This window comes from Prenolepis imparis, unplaced genomic scaffold, assembly GCF_030444845.1.
Source record: "Prenolepis imparis isolate NDT839.2.m4 unplaced genomic scaffold, iyPreImpa1.0 SCAF_5, whole genome shotgun sequence".
In the NCBI taxonomy this organism is placed as follows: Eukaryota; Metazoa; Arthropoda; class Insecta; order Hymenoptera; family Formicidae; genus Prenolepis; species Prenolepis imparis.
In genome coordinates this window covers 12,676,787-12,695,563 of record NW_028141163.1, presented here as the reverse complement: position 1 = coordinate 12,695,563, position 18,777 = coordinate 12,676,787, and the positions used below count along the sequence as shown (strand labels likewise).

Below are 18,777 nucleotides of genomic sequence, written 5' to 3'. Positions count from 1 at the left end.
TTATACATATAATATGTATAAGAATGTACAATACTTATTTTGTCTTTGACGAAATTTTAAATACCTTAAAAAATTAATTTATCTTTGGTTTTTCGCGAGAGTCCGGAATTACATGAAAAATGAATTAAATATATTGTTAGTAAGTTTTAATTATCAGGTATAACGCGGGATGTGTAGATATAACATTGTTAATAAAGAACGTAGTAAATCTACGCGATGACCCATTTTGACTTCTCCGCTGTAAAACGAGAGAAATATGGTAAATTTAAATGGTACCAAAGAGTATCATGCTCCGAAGAAAAGTTCAGTGAACTTGGCGTGAAGTAGACGAACTCGTACGCCAGTTTGAAATATGAAAGTGGAGAGTAATCATCTAACAGGACAGCTCCGTATATATGAGATGAGGGAGCGTGAAAAGGGCTAACCGCATCACGAGAATAACTTGCTACATCTGTCTTGAAAATTTTGCATTGTGTCCTTTTTTTTATTGCAAAAGTAAGGGAATGTGTATTTCTTTAAGGAACCTATCGCGGCGAATATGTTTTTCGTGTGTGTCGTCGTCTTTTAACATTATTTTTTCCACCAATTAAATCACAGGAAAATTGAAACGGAGATTTAAATCCGATGTTCGTAGAGAGAAATCTCGTATTACCGCGAAATAAAAGATTACAATGATGCTATTTTATGCTTTTAATCCAAGTACGTACATTGTCGTGAATGAAAACAATGGTAACAGCGTAATCAGGAAACATCCACTAGAGGCGCGAGCCCACTGGTGGTGGGCGCAATAGGATAAGGCAAATAAATTAGCACCGGTTACCGTTATCTATCTCGGCTTTCGTTTCTACCGCTCTTTTCCCTTATCCTCTCGCGGCCATTTTGCGCAGACTATTTACCAGCGCTCTCACAAAATTACCGAGCAAATATTATATACGATTCTGAAAGATCTATCCATAACTTTAAACTAAAGTTATGGATCCTGAAAATAATTGTAGGAAAGCGGATAATTATATTTATAACGAACATCACTCCACATCGCAAATCTGAATATAATATTTTATACTATTATAATATTTTGTAATATGCATAAGATATATCTGCTATTTTCTACAGACGTATTCGAGTAAGAAACTCTCCTCTAATAATACGTTACGCATTATATTATCGAATCGAATTCTCGTTTGAGTGTCGTTTGAAACTCTACTGTCTTCATTCGCACTATAGGATTTACTTATGCGCGATTAACGCTTAATAAGAGTATTTGATTATTATTTTTATCCCGAAATTATGAAAAGTGACGGTCTATCGCGACTGTATACCTTACGCGAGCACGACAAATGGTTCTACGTTCAACAACACAGCCTGTTGCACTGCGAGCACGCGTGTCCCCGATATTTCACGTTTTGTCGAGTACGTCGGGCGACTTCGAGAAACATGCCACGAGAGCTCACCATAGGCGGTCGTATATTATGCGGCATTATTCTGGAAACGCATTACGCAGCAATGTCAAGTATTATGTTTATATATCAAATGTCATGCATAGAGAAAAATACTACAAATCGCTTCTATAGCCAGTTTATCTTTATATCACCCTCTCTCCAATATATCTTGTACACTCTTCATATTCTAATTATCATTTAACCGCGAGAACTATTATTAAACTAAAATTAAACTAAATTAAACTTAAGTAAATTAAAATTAAACATTTCTTTATTATGAATTCTCTATTAGATAAATTTGGCATGATTTTTTTCTTAATGCAAATGAGAGAGTATCTTAATTTGTTTATTTCTATTCATAGTTAAGAGCTGCAAAATACGGAATACTTCTTATAAAGAAGTAACAGAAATCTCTTTAGAAATCTTTTCCCATCATTGTGTTATCCAAAATTGAGAATAAACGGATTTCCTGTAAATAATTTGCGGTATCAAAAATAAGAGCGCGCCGGCTTATAAGCAATTTATAAAGTTCCGTCAAGGTTCGAATCGCCTGACCGCTTTGCGAATCGAGAGAGGCGGACGATGGGGCGGACGATAGAGCGGCGATAAATAATTGCCGGACATCGACTCGAACCCCGGGGAAACGCGATCGACACTCGCAGAAAAATCCTCGCGGAAAGGAGGTACTCGAGTGCTCCGATCGAAGCGGAAAGCCACCGCGCGTAAAAATGACCGGCGAACTGGCAATCGAACGTGATACGTATGTCACTGTCAACTCGCATGTCGCCATTCTAGATTAATATCCTATGCACGCTATCTGCGAAACGGTCGTGATATTAATCCACCATCGTCGATTATTAAAAGCGACGTGCCATCGAGTTTTATCGAAAACCACGGAGCACCTGTCCACAAATAATCGGCTTACTCTGGCTGAAATAAAATCGTTCGCAGTTTTTGCTGTCACCGATTAGCGCATATTTTTTCAGATCTTTTGATCGACTTCTAAAACGACTCATATATCAAGCATTGTCTGTCTGAAATTTCCTCATTTACTATATTAGAAAAAAAACTATCGTTTAAATACTTAAAGTTACAAATTGCGGAACAATGTGCATATGAAAAGTATACGTGAAGAAATGTAGTTTCAATTGAGTGATTACTTTAACTGTCAAGAATACATAGCATCTGCGAAAAATAATTCGTTTGTTACTGCGAACCGGGTTCTATTACTGCTGCCAGCACGGCGCTTGATCGTCGTCGTCAATCGTCGTTGTCGAGTAAAGATGAAATTGCGAGAAGTAAAACGAGGTTCACGGTTCATTGTCGTACCTCTGCCCTCACGCCATATTCACTCGTCTTTCCCCTCTTCCGCAATTAGACATCCTCGGCGTCATAAAAATAGCCGTTTCATTTTATGGACAATTAATTTTACCGAGGACGCGACATCGTATGGGAACGCCTCAACGGCCTCGGCAATGTAACGCTTACGGGGTTAAAAAAACGATAAGTCGACGGACATAGCGTAATATCTGGCTGCGTATCAAAAACGAGACTAACTAAAGACCTGTAAATCCGGTTGATATATCTAGGTAATATACCGTTGAAATCGTTGATTAAGTCGTTAATTACGATTTTCACTATGCTGCCATTGCCCCATAGGTACGTTTCTCTCAAATTCGTATATGATCCTTTATTAAGAGCATCGTGCGATATTTGACATTTCATGTACGCGGACGTGTTATTTGCGAAAATTTCACGTTACTCTTGTTCCGGATTTAACTTTGGTAACAAAATTAATTGCTTCGCGCGTTATATCGAACTGCTTGTACTTCTTGTATTGATTTCATGAAACTAAACTGATGAGAGCAAATAAATGTAACTAATTGCTACGATATGATACGACGTGAGTTTAAAATACGCTAATAAACGTGAAAATTCAAAATATCTGATAAAAAAGCAATCTAACAATAAGTGACGAATGTAATAATAAACGCATGTAATGTTAAATTAAATGCTGATTATTGAATGTAAAGAAACAATTTTCCTATATCACTATATTTATTAATTTTTGCCTTAAAAAAATAATCATAAATTGTGTTTATTTGTTAATAAGTAAAAATATATATAATAGAAAAACAAAATGGAAACATTTTTCTAAATATGTTAAATTATAATATATATAATAATCAAGAAATAAATAACTTTTAAATAAAAAGTAACAAGTCTTTGATATTTTTACAAATGATTTTTTTCTTATATTATTCTGTGTAATGCGACAGACTGATGCCTACAAAAGATGCAAAATAAATATCCTTGAAAATTAAAGAAATCGTCGTCTCAAACTACAGTCGTAATAACAACTAACTAGAAAAGTTCTCTGGATAGGTTCCATCCAGTAAAGACAATTTATTTGCAGTAAAGAACCTAAGTAATGGTTGAGTTCGCGGACCTTCTGAAACATATACGTGGTTTCAAGAAGATGTAGCAAAGGCTATTGCCTTTGCATTATGTACAAGTACAGTCATTTTAAAGTTTCATAAAGAATATTTGCTGTATTAATTGAATTATTCTTTGTATTAATCAATTGAATGTAAATTAATAAAATATTTTGTGATATTAAAATATATTAAATCGTAATAATATTGTCAAAAAAATATATTCAATAATGTGACAAATTTATCCTGATTTTATTAGTGAATATAAACATTGTTTAGAGCACCTTTATTCATATACTGACAATAATTTATAATTTATATAGAAAATAAAATAGTTTCAGCTTTATTTTATTTCATGCAATGTTTCCTTATACTTGACATTTCTAGACATTGCTGTACATTCTTGACTCTTTGAAAGTAAAGAAAACGAAAAAGATCTTCAACGAAATGAGAAGATTTTACGAGTGGTGGTCGACACGTTTCTTAGTGACGGTGCAGAAACTGAGATATAAGTTGTATCTTTATACGTATCTTCTTGGTTTTAATATACCACACGAAATGGCTAGCATATAAATAATTAATATATAATAACATTTTCTGATATTCTGTGATTTTTTGTAATTATCAAATTAATTAGCAAGCTATTTAAATATTCGTGCTTCGTTTATTTGTGATTTTGAAAATTTGCTCCGACTCACAATTTTATTCAATGACATTCATGAATGAAAAATTGATCGAAAATCTTATGAATTTCCCTAATGAAGTTAACGCTTTTTTCCATGACTGATTTTTCTTTCCTTGTCACGCTATCAGGAAAAAAATTTGCAGCTTGAGATTGTCTTATAAAAAAACCTATTTTCTCGACACAGATTTATCTTAGAATTCGGTATTAGATCGTGATCTTAGAGAATTTGTTAGCTCCGAAGGAATTGATTATCTTTTGAATAACTTTTCTCTTTTTATTATACTTTAGTGGACAATTCAGTATTTTAAAAAGTTTTAAGTCCGCGAAGAAGATCTTTTTCTATTGCAATTTACTTTAAAGAGGATTTCAAGAAATTTCCAGACGCTGCGAAATAAGTTTTCGCATGACAAAAAGGAGAATTAATCACAGCTTTGACTTTGAAAAAGTTAAGAACGTCAATAATGTAAAAAGTAATAGCAAAAGAAACTTTTTTTTTATAAAAAAAATATATTAATTATTTTTATGCATAATATACATGAAATAAAAATCAATTTTAATTAGATCAAAGTAGTTTTGCATACATGTTAAAATTGAGCTCATCTATGTACATACATTATAAGGTTCCAATTGTATTGTCATTAATAAGCGCGTTGTAATATTTCAAAGCACTCGTAACTTAATAATTTAATCGCAGCTTCGATGATGTTCGAGACATTTGCTTGCCTCGTGGCAAGCTTTTACTCACGAAATTGATGTGATTTATACCCGATTCTCTCCCTCCCGCAAATTAATTCGCTGGAACTGGGCAATTAAGATATTGAACACGTTAAAAGCTGGTAATTTATTAATTATGATTTAATCAAGCGCTCATTCTCATGAAGATATTTGTGTCTTGTATGAATGCAAATGACTTAAGGCAATAATTAAAATTATATTTTACGATCCGACAGTATCCGGATTCTTCTCTTTACCATTCACAGTGATATTCATGAAAAGTTTTCAAGATACAGTCAAATATGCCGTATAAACGGTATTTGCTAGTTTTTTAATAAATCACTCAACAAAACTCGAACATTGATGTGATAATTGTTAATTTGCATTCATAACGTCTATATGAATTGGTTTTATTTATTTATCTCTCGGCACTAAAATTCGACAATTGCTCGTCATAATTTAAATTATAGTTAACAATTTTGTATACAAACATTTATCTTGATTCTGTTTTTTTTTAATTATAGTTGACGCTTTACGAGCAATACAATCAATGAAGAGATTTAGAAATATTTATTGATTGTTATTGTTAGATTTATCATGTGTGCATAATACATGTAACATGCGATTTATTTTATCTCTCATCGAAAATGCCCAAACTGTCAGATTGCGAAAGTAGGAAATATTTTATGTTGCTATCTCTCTGCGTTTTTCATAATATACTATTTTATTGTCAACAATTTAAAGGGAAAAATCTTATGGAATGACGGATTTATGATGGATCGAGAAAGAGTATAAATGTTGTCGTGGTTCAGCATATATATATATAATTTAAAATCAAATCGTACCGATAAAAATGACTTACGCGAAATCGTGTGTATTGACACGTGCTACGAAGCCTGTCGAGCCGTTCGAACCGTACAACCATGCAAATTGCATTAATACGTCGCGTAAACGCCCGGCAAATTGCTTTACCATCGATTTCGGTCGGCTGCACCACTATTAGATACGAATACGCTCTTGCGTCGACGCGTTATGTGAGTCCAATTCAGTTTAACAACAATTATTATAGAAAAATGTGTCCTCCTCATATCAAACAAACGGAATAATTAGTTAATGAAATAAATTTTTATCTGATTATGCTACATATGTCTAGATATTTTATTTTCAGTCATACTCAGTCATTCAGTCATATTTTTTATATATTTCATATTTTTCTAAAAAAAATTTCAAATTTATACAATAGTACCGATGTGTGCTGACAACTTGGATTGATCTATTTTAATATACAATTGGTCTATTTTTCGTGAAAATAAAATTCTAAAAGAGCTATTCAATCCTAAATAGATGATACTCCCTATGCACGATTATTCTGTTATGATAATAATATCGAGAAAACAGAAAAAGAATATGGAAGATCAATTTAAATATAAATTAAAGATTTTTTAATTATAAAATCTATATCTAAATTACTCTTTATCTTTTTTTTTTGCATATGTCGTAGGTATATCGGTTTCTACAATAATCAATAGATGAGTGTATCAATGTATCAAACCCACGAAAGTACCAATAACAAATGCTACGTTTATTGACCATTATTAAGCATACACGACATCGTATCATGTTGACAATGATACAGATGTTTGGATGCATAGGTTAATAATCTTCCATTTCATTCCTCGTGCTATCTCTCTTTTTCCGTTTGTCCTTTCTTTTCCTTTAGCTTTTTCCTTCTCTCTCCCTTCCCCCCTTTCTACCCCGTCTCTCTCTCTCTCTCTCTCTCTCTCTTCCTCAACGCTATGGTAGACAAAAGGGTGAATGTGAATGGCCGAAGGGTAGCAACAAGTGGTCGCTCAATGTTCAGTGGTTTCTTTCTTCTCTCCCTCCCTTCCCTATCCTTTCTTTCTCTCTCTCTCTCTCTCTCTCTCTGATCAGGGAATAGCTCGACAGAATTGCGTGGGGATGAGCAAATGCGGGGACCTTTGAACCACTCTCTGCAGGCCGGAACTGAAAATCTGTCGCAAAACCCGCGCAGCAGGATGCGAACAGCGGGAGAACACCTGGCAAAAAGTCTTCGTAGAAGGGAGGCATTTTATCTTCTATTCGACTCTCTAGACTTTGAGTGGTAAATGTTATCTACCCAGAAATATTCTCGCGCATATCGCGTATATAAGACAGTAGAAATATTATGAATATAATATTCGAAATATTTATTAGAAATATCTTGCGAACTTACGATTGAAAACTGCTAAAAAACATTTTCGAAGTTAAAGTGAATAATTTATCATCACGTTGTAACATTGTAACATTTTGTTAAAATTTGAAATTGCGTTAAAGTATAAAAATACATGTATGTATTACAAACACGATTGAAAGAGTCGAACACGATAAAATCAATTTCAAAGTGTTCATTGATAAATGATCCGATAACTCGTTCTGCATGAAGTGATACGCATCGGATTTCTTTTGGCAGATAAAGTTTATCATTGATGACTTGACAGTACGTTATCGCATATCCCGATTAACTTTTAACGACTACGTGTGCGAAATAATCTTGTTTACTTTTTTACTAAAAGAGAAATACGTCTATAGGTTTATAAAGAACAATATATCTTTTGAATTTTTTGAAACAAATGTTAGCAGATCTAATTAGAGCAGAAATTTAATATCGATGAAAAAAACTATTAATAGAGAAGAGGAAAGAATTTAAAAATTAAAAAAATATATTACAGATAAAATGCGTCTAAATGAGCGTATAAAGTAATTATGAAAAATTTATATTTAATAAAAATATTATTTGATTCAATTTTATTCACATATATTGAAAATTTCGTTAATATTAGAAGACTGATAGAATTATTACAACATTGAATATATTGCTTATATTTTTGTTAAATGAAAGATATACTTATTTTCAATTTATATATAAATGTGGATAAGTAATATAACAAGGAATCATCGAGGGCGTCCGTAACACAGGTGTACAGGTACTAATAAGGTTGGAAAGTGCGTGAAAGTTTAGAGATAGTGCCAACTAACTTATGACTTTAGCGCTTTCCTAATGACATCCGCGGATGCACTCTGGCATATGTCGCAAGATCTTCAATTAAAGTTGCTCTCGCTTACGTTAGGAATCACAAATTGGTGAGCGTAAAACTAATCGCCGGTTGCCTTCTATACATATATAGCATCTGTGGCACATCAAGATCGTTAATTACTTAATTACGCGGCTAACATGTTTCCTAACGTGCAATTTGCCGCGAATGCTACAATCGCGAAAGGGTCGAACCAGATGCGCGTACAAGACTAGTCACAAATGTGTGAATATACAACAGTTATAAAAATAAATACGTATTTCTTCTTGTTAGACTCTATAAACCTTTTATTATAAAATAAACAATTTCTCACTCACCGATACGTGCAATAGCGGAGTTGTAGTACACAGCACATTGATCTGAAAACAAAATATTCAAATTATGTATATATACATATATTTGTCGAATATCTTATAAATATCTTATAATATACAATGCAGTTTAGAAAAAAAGTTTTCATATTGCATACCTCATAGTTGCCCCGATGTCGCCCGATGCCTCCCCGGGCCTCCTCCTCCTCTCTTGGTCCTTCGTAGCACTCACGACACTCGCGAAAATACGAATAATTACAATTGTCCGATACTTTACACGGCACTCCCGACACGACGCGTGTATCGCACTGTGTATCGCAATGCTACCTGTAACAAATAAAATACATACATATATTAGAATAATCTTATTATTTCGCATTATAGCATACACAATATAAATACTTAAGCTAGAATTAACGATAGGTATATCCACGGGTTGCAACACATTCGCGTGCGAAAACAGGGTTATGTTGGCAAGAGATTTTGCATTCAATTTTTTGTGAAATATGCGTTTCGAACAATTACGACTACATATTAACGTTGAAATTATGATATGCGATTGATAAATATTACAATATAAAGGTTAGAAATCGTTTCTAATGATTATGCTTACTAATTAATCACAGCGGGACGCAGCTCGAACTGCCTGATACTCGCGGCGTTTCGGTAATGGCCGAGGCTACAAACATCGGCAACTTCACTCTAATAACGCGCGCGCGATACTATATACATGACTTTAGGTAATATTAATAATTAATTAAAACTCGAAAGAGATTCGTTCGAAAAGATATAGCTTTAAAAGATATAGAAAGAAAAAATATTAATCAAGAATAAGGTATTATAACATATATTATTTACAACATATTACTATTTTATAACTTTTACCATATTATTATATTTTAAAATTTAATTAGCAAATTTTCGCTTTATTAATATTTTTTGACAGAAATCAGCTGATTAAAGCATTAATTTGCTAATTAATTTTTAAAATAATAATACGTTATAAAAATTAAAATAATATAATATATTTTAAATAATATGTTATAATACTTTAAACTCGATTAATATTTTTGACAGTTATCAGCTGATTTCTGTCAAAAAATATTAATCGAAAATAAGATATTGTAACATATTATTTACAACATATTACTATTTTAATTTTTTATAACATTTATATTTAAATATTTAATTAGTAAATTAACGCTTTAATCAACTGATTTCTGTCAAAAAATATTAATCGAGTTTAAATAAACTTTATATTATTTTTTTTTAATATCATTTTTTTAATACAAAACCGAAGAATGGCGCGCGCGTAACGCGCGCTTGGGTTGTTCTAGTATTTGAAAAATAAATAAGTAAAAAATTTATCTATATTTTTTATTAGATATATATTTTCATTATATTGGTTAATTCTCTCTGTTCTTATATTATTCATAAAATCTAAATACGTAAATGGTCGAATATATTCATCAAAAATATTTTATAGAGCATAATGTAATTGTAAAGTGTAAAAGTTCTGCTTTCTATTTTTGAATAAAAGAATGCGATCAATAAATCACATTGCATCAAGTTATATCTAGCTATGACAAAATTACATTTTGAATAAATGATAATGAAACGAAACTCTTTTGCTTAATCATTTACTTATTGCGACTTATATATTAGTAGTTTTGACAATTAATATAAAATACGAGAAAATTAATTATATTTGTTGCATTTTTCCTGCTTTATTTCGCGAACGTACGGTGCAATCATTCAAACGAGGAACGATGTAAAAAATAACGAGATGAAAAAGTGGAAGAGTCGGATAAATAAGGAGGAAGAAAGATAATGTGCACGAGAGAAAGAAGAATGAAATATTTAATGAACCGTTTCAGAGCGAAAGCTTAGCCCCGGATATGCTTTCCGGAAAACTAGAGCTATTAGACTATCATGCATGAAGCTGCACCGAATTGGCGCAATATCGAGCCGCGTGGCAGCAGGTGCCTTTGTATATTCAATTTGTCGTAATAACCAGAGCAACATGAGCAATATACCGAAATATATCGGCATTTACAAAACTGATAATACATATATGAGAATCCAAAAATGTATTTATTGTTAATTACTGGTCGCTATCATTTCGAATTCTTTTATATTGAGAAAAACTTTTTCGTTTATCATTGTATTATTTAAAGACACACGCTTCATCTATAGTCTATAGACACAGTGACGGTGCGATAAATGAAAAGATTATTTTTATATCAGCATATATCGAATCAAATATTCGAGATATATGTACTATAAAAAGTAGAAATAAATGTTAGAAATTTTTAATTATATATACACATATAAGGAAAAATTTTGATCTATAGTGAACTTTTTGCGACTCTTACTAAACTACTTTTTTCTATCATAAGCGGATTTAAAAAATAGTAATGTATGTAAAAGTAATAGTGCCAGTATTTATAAGTAAGAAAAAGGTTTTAAAAGATTTCTTCGAGGTTATTTGTAAATATTTCTTATCTTATGCATCTCATAATACATTTCGTACATATATCTCATACAATATTCGCAAGCTTGATATTAGAGTGAATTTACTCACCGGTGCGCAATAGCCGAGTTGTAGTGCACAACGTTAATCTGTAAAATACAAAAACATATATATTATATACAATATATTATATACAATAATATATTAAATTATTTTTAAAGCAATGTCCAAAATAATTAATATACGCCATTAAGCTTTTTTTTATTTGTTTTTCTTTTAACAGATAATTAATAAAAAAAATTACCGAAAAAAATTTTTTTAGATATAAATTTTTATAAAACTTGATAATGTAATAAAATTATAACAATCTAATTCTTATGTATATAAATTATCTTAATAATTAGTAATCTTAGTCAATATTTAATTTTATATATATATATTTAGGTTTATTTTAATTATTTTTTAAAGTAAAATCTAAAATACTTTATTTATATTATATTATATAATTATGTAAAATGGATTAGACGACTACGGAGATAAATCATAGCAATTAATTTTACAAATAACAAATAAATAAAATAGATTATAAATTACTCGCTTATCTCGCGATTGCTCCACCGTCGCCCGATGCCTCCCGGGTCTTCTCTCTTATTTGTCTCTCACTGCTCTTTCATAGCACTCACTCACGAAAACATGATTAATTACGATCGCGCGCACTAATTACCGGAATACGACGATCACTCGGCACTTTGCACACGACTCTAGACGTTAATTGTACGCGACTCCACATATTACTATATTGCGACAGAAGAACCACAATACGAATATTGACAATAAGTTACACGAAGTTACGATTCACTTGAAAATTGAACTAAATTGACGCATTACTCGTCGCGACAATGTTATTTCTGCTGCTGATAAACAATATACGCACATATTTTAGAGAAAATTTGCCATTTCGCATTATAACATAAGCGTGAATAAATATACAAAATTAAAGCTATAACCATCCACAGAATGCAGCATATGTATCATCACTTTAACACGTGCATACGGATACACAAATGTCGATTTTACAGTATGTAGTTAATAAGTATTAATAGTTAGATTAGGTAGATTCAGGTATAACAATAATAAGCGCGTATTTCAATGCTGCTTGATTGGAGTCGATTTACTTCCTCGTATTTGCGATGTGATATGCGCAATGACATTAATAACTTCGTCTTGATACCGCATATTATTCGAAACATGTTAATGGGTAATTCAGACGCGCGACTATTAATTGTAATAAAAAAGGAATCTTAATACCTTTCGAGATCATATTTTGAGAGATAATACGACGATACATAGGAGCGTCACGCATCGCTACCTCTCCGTCCGAGTTTCGCAGCGCGAATGTGCCGAACATTAATAACAGTTAATATGTTAATAGTAAATACATAATTCATTGCCACGAAATATTTAGCGCTCTAGAAAATAATTACGCGGAATATTCTGTTTTCTGATTTTCTAATTATTACTATATGATTGATGTGTATCATGACTTTCGTTACTCACTCGATTCGGCAATTCATGTATCTTTATCAGTTATTTTTCCGAAAATGACTAGCAAATTAATCAACAATTTAAATTGACGAAAAATTTAAAATATAAAGCGAAATGTAATTGAATCTAAATATATTTAATGAAATATCTATCATCTGTAAATGTTACAGAAAAGTAATAATGTATAACTTTTACATCTACTGCGTCACTTCAAATAAAAATACAAGTCACTACAAATAAAAATTACAAGAAATATTTGCTTTGATAAAAATTGTTTGTCTCGGCTTATGACTTAATAAAAAATATTAGAAGACGCGATCTTTTTATAATTATTATAATTAACGATTGTCGATCCGCGCAATTAAATAATTCTTACGATTAACGATTTATAAGCGCATAAAAAAACGATTGCAACTTATCAGAATAAGTATTTCGTGCGATTTATGTATATGTATTTTAAGTAGGAATCGAAACGATATGGAGTGAAAACCACAAATAAAATCTATTTTATTGCAATGCTTATAGACGATAATTGTCTCTTTAACGATGCTTGGATTTCAATATATCTCACACCGTACTTTAAATTTTGTGTCGATTTAAATGTAATTTATCCGTTCTTTTCGGATTGAGAGCGCGCAGTAATACATAAAAAGCAGGATCGAGTGATTTTAAAGTAACGAATAGCCATGTATATCAGCCATTCAGTAATAATTCATTTTAAAGTAACGAATAGCCGTATATATCAACCGTTTAGTAATAATTAATTTTAAATTAAAGATATGCAGAATATTTCTTACTCGTATTTCTTGAAACAATAAACTATCACAGTATTCGAAGCTTATTTTTGACAGTGTATAATACACTGCTATTAGAGTTATCTTATTGCGATCGGGAATCATTAAGAAAATAGTGATCATAATAAGTATCGAGATATGTTAAACGCAATCATTTCCTACGGTTATTATAAATGACAGTTATCAACCCGTATACAGTTAATTTATGCGCAATTATTATGTCTAAATTATTTATTAATTTGGTTTGAATAGTATCATATACAAAGTTTCATTTCGAATTCCTAACTCATTAACAAAACGAGTTTCCCGGATATAGGATAAATCGATTCCGGTCGGATGATGTCACAAGACTCTTAATTAATAAGTACAGTCATTATTAAAATCATTTTAATATTTATCAATTGTATACCGTAAATTCAGCGTTTCTATATTGATGATGATTAAAACGCGTATTTTATATAATTTATTTGATCGAAATCTCTACCGCGTGAATCAGCAACGCGACGACGCGTTTTCGTATTATATATCGCATTCTGTGGATATTTACTTTAATTTAAATTTATATATTTATATATGCGTTACATTTATGTTTTAACGAGATGTAATTATTATAATTACAAGCAATATGACAAAATTGCTTTAAAACATGTGCGTATATTGTTTACTGACAATAGAAATAGTATTTTCGCAACAAATGGCGCATAAATTTGATCACATAATTTTGAAATATCGAACGGATCGCAACGACATACGACATATTGTTAATCTTTGCGTTATATTTTTTTTGTCGCAATGTAATAATAATAACAATATAATAACACTGCGTATGATTAACGTCCAAAATGCAAAGTGCCATATAAATGCATCGTATTTGAGTGATTAATGCACGTGCGATCACAATTAAGTGTCTTGTGAGTGAACATCATGTAAATGGCATGAAGAAGCAGCAAAGAATAAATGAGAGAAAGAAGAAGAAGCAAACTCATGGACGCACGGCGAAACAACCATGAAGTTGAGCAACTTTTAATTTATTTTATTTATTATTTGTTACTTGCACTCTCCGAGGCAGGAAATCCATTTTACATAATTATATAATATAATGCATACGAAATATTCTAGATTTTATTTTGTGAAAAAAATTCTTCAAATATTTATAAGATATTTACAATAATTAATATTCTACATTGTTTGCGAACGTCACATGTAATCCTTCATATTAAATATTTGTTTGAAAAACGAATGGAAAATTTAATTACGCACAGTGATTATTTTTTGAAATATTAATTCTTTTGCACACTACTTTATAATTTAAATATATTTATATTTTACAGATTTTTTATGTTATGTACTTATATATATATACATAAAATATTCGCAGATCTAATACTTTACGTTTTAAGATTAAAAATAACTCACTGGCACAATGTGCAATGGCAAAATTATAATAAAGCAAAAATAAAGATAAAATTATAATTTTAATATTAATTTTGTGTGTGTGTGTGTGTGTGTGTGTGTGTTATCATGGTTATATAGATAATATTTCGTAAGTTGTTGATAATATTTGGAATCAAGATAAACTAATCAAGGTGTTGGGCAAGCTTTGGAGTAAATCGAGGAAACTTGAAGTATTCCTTTAATATTTGAGGTCGTATCCGATAATAAGATTTACGTGTTTTTGAATCGAAGAAGTAATCTCCATAATAGGGCAACGCCACAAAGTGTTCGTGCTTGCGACGTTGCAAAGCAAGCACGTATATCTTATGGATCGCGTGCCAGTACTATTATTTTATTATTGGGCTACCTTATCCGTCGATCTTCTTTACGTACTACAGAAACCGGATACAGCTGTTGTATATAAGATGCAACAGCCATTAAATCGGTGCTCGTCATCCCGCACGCATGAAAATTACATAGCTCCGCAATACTCTTCATTTCTTATGCAATAACGATTGAAATTCATACGAATTTAATAAATTTAGGCAATTAACCGTAAAGAAACTTTAGATTGTTGTGATTATGATTATATAATTTTCTCGAATTGCAAAACATCTGTTCGAGAACATCTTGAGAAGCTTTAAATGTAAACACACAAACTGTGTGTAAATTGTTTCAAAAGTATTATAGTTAATACATTATTTTAGATCGAGATCATATCCTACGTTAGGACTAATAATGACAGCTAATTCTTTATAATTAATGACTGTATTTGTCGAAAATTTTTTCTCGTTTCTCATTTCTCTATTTACGTTCATTCGTGATATTTATTTTTCGCTTTATCTCAAATTATCGATATTACTTTTTCATTATTCAACAAACATTCACGTTAATATAATTTAGAGCTATACATTTTGATATTTTATAAATGTGCAAAATTGATTGGCACAATTTCCGATTGTATTTTATTAACTTATGCTTTAAACGAAATGTAACGAATATGTGTATATATATATATTTTTTTTTTTCAAATTATATGTACTTTAATTAAAAGCTAAATATCCCGACATCGTAGAATTAACACTATAAAATATATATGTATTATATATATATATATATATATATATATATATATATATAGTATATATACATATGTATATAATATTGAAATATTTTACAAAATTTTCAGTTTATTTAATTTCTAATTTAATAAACTTTTATTTGCAATTATTCTACTTATTATATTTTTTGTACTATATTTTTATATAATATTTTTTATATTATATTTTTTAAACTCTATATATTTTGTTTGTCACAATTAGTGCGATTCACGTTTTAATAATATGATTACTTTTTCGCCTATGAGGAGCCTTTTTCTGATACACTACCATCTCATTTCGGAAATGTCTTTCTTCGACTTACAAAAGTAGAAAGCATCCGAGTCGAAGGGGAAAACGGACGAAGAATGTTTGCACTGCGCGGCTCTTTGTCTTATATCGTTTCCGGGACGTTTGCTCGCGAGACGTTAGAGAGAGTGTTTACTTCTGTGCGACGAGTGTCTTTCTCGCGAGAGGGTTGGGATAAATCGTTTGAAAACAATCTCGACTAATATTTTGTGAGCGTCAAGAGGCGGCCCGCTATTACGAAAATTCACTCTCTTGCGATGCATCGGATTCCGCTCGTTGTCCTCTTAAATAATCATTATTCGTGTTGTTTCGGCAAACAATGACTCGCGCGGGCGGAAACCACAAACTTCTATTCGGAGAATAAGCTGTTTCCGTTTGCACAGGTGTAAGCGAAAATAGTGCGGTTGTCGTTCTGAAATTGCCACGTGTCTCCGCGAACAACCCGGCTTTCCTTCCTGCGGTTATCAGCATTGCGGGAAATCATTTATTGGTAGTCGGGAACTAACGGGGAGATATAAGCTTTCTTTTGGCCAACACACAATCTGCGACTTCTTCCGATTTTCATTTCTAAAGTCCACACATCAGTTTTTAAATATATATATTTTTTTATAACAGTAAATTAAATAATAATAATTGAAAAATTGATTAGATTGTTTGCAAATAAAATCAAGAAAATTAATAAACTTTAAATTTGAAAGAAAGAAGGAAAAAAGGTCCCTTATATATATTTTCTGATTATATATCTCAACATGAAAGGAAAAACTTAGTGATATCAGCGGGATATACGAAAAGAATCAAGAATCCGAAAAAAGAAGACAAAACGACTTCGTTTGCCCTTGATGTTTTCTTTCACGTCGCAAGATAATTAAATCGAGATTGCGCCTGTCTCGTAGCGATCGCGATCACGAGCTTTCACAGGGCACAAGTTCGAATCTAGGTGGATGAAGCCAGATGAAGAGATAAACAGTTCTGATGATACAAAAGTAACATCGCTCTATGGTTTCATCAACCTCACGGTTGTACGTAGCCGGAGTCGGATACACAATGGACCACAGTAATATCGAACATATAACGAGAAGCATGGCCATTGTATTCGTATACTTGGTGACGTTGCATATAACGTGCATTAACTACCTACGAAATTTACACATTGTTAAAGGTAAACTCAGCATTGCACGAATCGCTCAATGCTTAAACGTAAACTACTGCATCATCAAAGCACTATTACGCTCACGAACTCCATCCTTTGTAGATTTTAGTTAAGTTAAACTAACTAGAGTCTAAATGAATCGATTTGTGTAAAATTAGTTGCTTTATTAGTTTCACGAATGACGGCTTCTCTAATTTACGAATATTATATACACATACACATTGCCATATTATTAAATTGATCGTGAAATTAAATAACTATATTAGACGAAAGAGAGATATTTATTTTTTACTTTTAATCTGCAATATATATCGCAAGAGATTTTACCATCCATTTCCAAATAAATATGAACTATCGCCGAGTCAATCGAATACAATAGAAGAGATTGCAAAAGAAAAAAACAATTTTACAGATCCATAGATTTTTGAGAAATTTTTACTTCAAAAATATGAATGGGTCTTTGTAACATCGAAGAAAGAAGGCTTTCTTCGAAAAATTTTCAATATAAAATCAACACCTCCAACTGATTACTTTAGATGAGTATCTCTTGAAATCACGATTCGTGTATATTGTCTGGTATTTCAATATTCTTTTTTTTTCTATTGGATAGGGATTGCAATATAATCATTTATGTATAAAATAAATAGAATTATATATAATACTTAAATCTTTGTGCATTACAAAACTGCTTTGTGATATTGTTCGATTATTTATAATAATAATCGAAAAGAGAAATTAATAATTTTCCAACATAGTTTATATAGGTACATACATCAATTTACGTATAATTTCTATAAATTGAATTTTAAAATTATACAAGCCAAATATCGAATAAATGAAACTATACTGCACATGACAATTTGACAAAAAGATTTTGAAAACAATAAAGTGTCGGTATAATTAACAACAATTACGCTCTGTTAGTTTCAGTGTGAAAATGAGCTCATAACAACCGTACGTGTTTATGCCTTTTATTTTATTATGATAGATTTCTGATTAAATTCTTTATTTGTTGCGATTGTACAAATAGAAACTTAATTAAAATCAACGATTTACAATCATGTTTGTCGTTACTGCCAAATCGTCATGTAACATACAGATTCGCAGTGATAGAATAAATAATCTTTAATATTATAATTGTAAATCATTTCAAGTCGCGTTACTAATTAATAAATATTTTTTTAAATAAAATTATTTGATAATCCATGAAAATGTTACCTTCTTTCTTAACTAAATTTCTTTGATTGAATACTTCATCGACAGCGCTGCCTCGACCGAGCGAAGCAAACTTCTAATTGA

At 31.1% G+C, this 18,777-nt stretch overlaps 1 protein-coding gene and 1 long non-coding RNA gene across 2 annotated transcripts in view; one reads left to right on the top strand and one right to left on the bottom strand.

The window, feature by feature from the left end:
- Positions 1-8,966, bottom strand: part of LOC145936708 (uncharacterized) — a 39,448-nt gene extending 30,482 nt beyond the window's left edge. Inside the window, exons 1-2 of the long non-coding RNA XR_014425429.1 lie at positions 8,835-8,966; positions 8,683-8,724 (exon numbers count right to left, since the gene is read on the bottom strand). This is a non-coding gene — a long non-coding RNA (uncharacterized LOC145936708). The remainder of the gene's footprint in view (positions 1-8,682; positions 8,725-8,834) is intronic.
- Positions 1-18,777, top strand: part of Alpha-man-ia (alpha-Mannosidase class I a) — a 466,863-nt gene that overhangs the window by 272,446 nt on the left and 175,640 nt on the right. The gene's annotated exons all lie outside the window — the stretch shown is intronic.